This window comes from Henckelia pumila, chromosome 3 (assembly GCF_033568475.1).
Source record: "Henckelia pumila isolate YLH828 chromosome 3, ASM3356847v2, whole genome shotgun sequence".
NCBI classification, from domain to species: domain Eukaryota; kingdom Viridiplantae; phylum Streptophyta; class Magnoliopsida; order Lamiales; family Gesneriaceae; genus Henckelia; species Henckelia pumila.
Genome location: NC_133122.1, coordinates 201,900,301 through 201,904,692, shown reverse-complemented (window position 1 = coordinate 201,904,692; position 4,392 = coordinate 201,900,301).

Here is a 4,392-nt window from a genome sequence, read left to right as displayed (position 1 = left end):
TTCATATTATTGGGCTCTTATTGGACATGAGGTAAAAACATGGGGGTTGTTTTGGATGCAATTGGGCTTTACCTTTTGAAAATTATGGTTGGCTGATATTATTCGGGACTATGATTTGTCAATTGGACTCCATGTTCCCACTAAGAAAACCAGTTTCTCGTTTTCACTAGAGAGTGGTGAAATCATTAAAATAATGGGAGTGTAATTCATAAAATTAATCTCGCCTTATTTTATGTCTTAGTAAATTAATTAAACAATCACTGATTATTGTCTGTTTCTTTTCAGTATTTCATTATGATGAATTCGCGCAATCCACTATTCTCTATTCTCGAACAAAACAAACTGACTGGCGCTAACTATACGGAATGGTTCCGTAAGTTAAAGATTGTTCTATGTTCGGAAAAGGTTTTATACGTGTTAGAAAAGTCTCCTCCGAAAGAAGCCCCGGCTAATGTGAGTCAGGAAGAGTTGGCCAAACTTGATAAATGGTGGGACCATGATATCAAGGCCAAATGCTACATGCAGGCTTCGATGTCTGATGAACTTCAGAGGCAATTTGAGGATGCAATGAATGTTGCTGACATTCCCAATACCCTCAAGGAACTTTTTGGAGCTCAGTCGAGATCCGAGAGGTACGCCACTGTCAAAGAGCTAATGACATGCTGCATGCGAGATGAGACTTCTATCCGTGAGCATGGGGTACACATGACCGGGCTCATTGAAAAGTTGGTAACACTCGATTTGACATTGGAATACGGACTTATTACTTCTCTCTCTTCCTTCGTCGTTTGACGGTTTTGTGATGAACTTCAATATGAACAAGATAGAGGCCACCCTTGAAGAGATGGTCAATATGCTTGTCACTTATGAGGCCACATTAAAGAAGGATAAACCGGTACTCTTGGTAGGCTCCTCTTCTAACTCTAAGAAGGGACCAAGTACAAAGGGTAAGAAACATTCTGTCCCACCCAAGAAAACTGGACCCAAGAAGAAGAACAAGACAAAGGCTTCAAACGTGAACAAATCTGAAGATGTTTGCCATCACTGCAAGAAACCCGATCATTGGAAACGTAACTGCAAAGAATATCTCGAGCAGTTGCGAACTGCAAAGGGTATGTTTTATATTGAAATAAATGTTTCACTTAATACTACTTCTTGGGTATTGGATACCGGATGTGGATCTCACATTTGCAATGACTTACAGGTGATGACAAGAAGTCGTAAGCTTAGGATGAGTGAGACCCAATTGAGGCTCGGAAATGATTCTAGAGTTGAAGCCAAAGCTGTGGGAGACGTTTATTAATTCTGCAGAACAATTTTAAGTTATTTTTGAGAGATGTTTTATTTGTGCCAGATTTGGTTAAAAACATTATTTCTGTTTCTATGCTTGATAGAGATGGTTTTTCTTGCAATTTTGTGAATGTGATTTGCAATATTTACAAGAATGAATGTTTAATTGCATGTGGAAAACTTGAAAACAATCTATATAACTTAAAATTGAAAGACGTACCAGTTAATTATGTTGATAAACCGACAACAACAATTAAAAGGAAAAACGATATTCAAAACCCGGCAAACCTTTGGCATGCTAGGCTAGGTCATATTTCCTCATGAAGGATGAACAAGCTAGTGGGAGAGGGAATGTTTGATTCGTCAGATATAAACTCTCTACCTACTTGTGATTCCTGTCTGAAAGGAAAAATGACTAAAACACCTTTTAAGGGAAAACCTGAGCGTAGTCAAAGTCTATTGGATTTGATCCATACAGATGTTTGTGGCCCATTTAGTATTGGTACTAAATATGGTCACACCTACTTCATTACCCTTACTGATGATTATTCTAAGTATGGGTATTTATATTTAATGAAATATAAATCTGAATCGTTTGAAAGGTTCAAAGAATTCAAAAATGAAGTAGAAAACCAGCTAGGTAAAATTATTAAAGCACTTCGATCTGATCGAGGCGGTGAATACTTGAGTACCGAGTTTTTGGACTATCTGAAAGAAAATGGAATTCTTTCTCAGTGGACTCCTCCTGCCACACCTCAGCTTAATGGTGTAGCAGAACGTCGTAATCGAACTCTGTTGGACATGATTTGATCTATGATGAGCTTCACTGAGCTCCCACCCTCGTTTTTGGGCTATGCACTTGAAACGGCGGTATTGTTGTTGAACAATGTCCACACTAAAGCAGTGAACAAAACACCATATGAACATGGATTGGAAAAACTCCTAAGTATTCGTACTTGAGGATTTGGGGATGTCCTGCTTACGTGAAGCAGACAGTGGGAGATAAGTTGGATAGTCAATCCACTTTATGTTATTTTGTAGGGTATCCGAAAAATTCGATCGGATTTTATTTCTATCATCCTACTGAAACAAAAGTGTTTGTTTCTAGGAATGCCACCTTCCTTGAGAAGGAATTCTTATTTGATAGAAAAGGCAAAATGATGGAACTCGAAGAAGTTAGAGAAGTACCCGAGATACAAAATAGCAACCCCACACCTCATGAACCAATAATTGACACGCCACCTCTTAGAAGATCCGAAAGGACTTCTAGACCTCCTGGTCGACTTAATCTCCTACTTGAAGGGGATCAAAGTGAGCCCATCGTTGGATGTGATCCAAGAAACTTCAAGGAGGCAATTTCTGATGCCGATTTGAATCTATGGCTTGAAGCCATGCAGTGTGAAATAGACTTCATGCATGCAAACCAAGTTTGGTTTTTAGTAGATCCTCCCGATGGAATTGTTCATATAGGGTGTAAATGGATCTACAAGAGAAAACTTGGGCCTGATGGTAAGGTGCTGACCTACAAGGCACGATTGGCCGCAAAAGGTTATACACAAAGACAAGGTGTTGACAATGATGAAACTTTTTCACCAGTCGCAATGTTCAAGTCCATAAGAATCTTAATTGCCATAGCAGCATGGTATGACTATGAGATATGGCAGATGGATGTGAAGACTGCGTTTCTTAATGGAAACATTAAGGAAGAAATCTATATGATGCAGCCCGAGGGATTCACATCCATGGGAAGCAAACATAAGGTATGCAAGCTTCAGAGATCAATTTATGGTCTCAAACAGGCGTCAAGAAGTTGGAACCAGAAATTTGATGAAACTATAAAAGACTTTGGTTTTCATCTAGAATCCGAAGGAACCGTGCGTGTACAAGAAAGTAGTTAAGGATGTTGTGACATTCTTAGTACTTTATGTTGATGACATCCTACTCATTGGGAATGATGTATGGATGTTGCAGTCAACAAAGATATGGTTATCAGGTAGATTCTCGATGAAGGACTTGGGTGAGGCTTCCTATATTCTAGGAATACAGATCTATAGAGATAGATCTAAAAGAATGATAGAACTCACTCAAGCAACCTACATCGACACCATATTGAAGAGGTTTTCCATGGATGAGTCCAAGAGAGGACATCTACCTATGTGCCATGGAGTTTCTCTATCCAAGTCAATGTCTCCCAAGACTGACGAAGAGATAGAGAAAATGACAAACATATCATATGCGTCAGCTATAGGTAGTATCATGTATGGGATGATATCTACCAGACCAGATGTAGCCTTTGCTCTGAGTGTCACGAGCAGATATCAAGCGAACCCTGGTCAAATGCATTGGAAAGCTGTGAAAGATATTCTTAAGTACTTGAGAAGGCCTAAGAATATATTCATGGTTTATGGGGGAAGAGAATTGAAATTGGAAGGCTATACCGACTCTAGCTTCCAAAGCAACGTGGATGACTCGAAATCAACCTCTGGATTTGTATTCATGCTCAATGGTGGTGCTGTCTCTTGGAAGAGTTCCAAGCAGGACACCACAGCGGATTCCACCAATGAGGCAGAGTACATTGCAACATCAGCTTTTGGATGAGGAATTTCGTCCAAGAGTTGGGGGTCATTCCTGAAGCTGTTGGTCTAGTCCCGGTGTACTGTGATAACACTGGTGCCGTTGCTCAGGCAAAGGAACCAAGGTCTCATCAAAGATCCAAACACATACTGAGGAAATACCACATCATCCGGGAGATCGTGGAAAGAGGAGACATTACTGTCGAGAGAGTGGCCTCTGCAGACAATATCGCTGATCCACTTACTAAGCCCTTGCCAGGACCATTATTTGACAAACATCGTGAAGCAATGGGACTACGTAGTATGGCTAGTTGGCTTTAGGGCAAGTGGGAGATTGAAAGAGTGGGTGCCCCATTAGCCAACTTGTGGCTAAGGGCCTTTATGACTCTATTTGTAAACAATCTTTGTTTAATATAATTTACACTTTATATTGGCATTTACTTTATCTTTTATCATATTGTTATGTTATGATGTGCTATACGATGTTTAGATAAAGACCTTGAATATACTAAAGTGTATGCAAGATGTG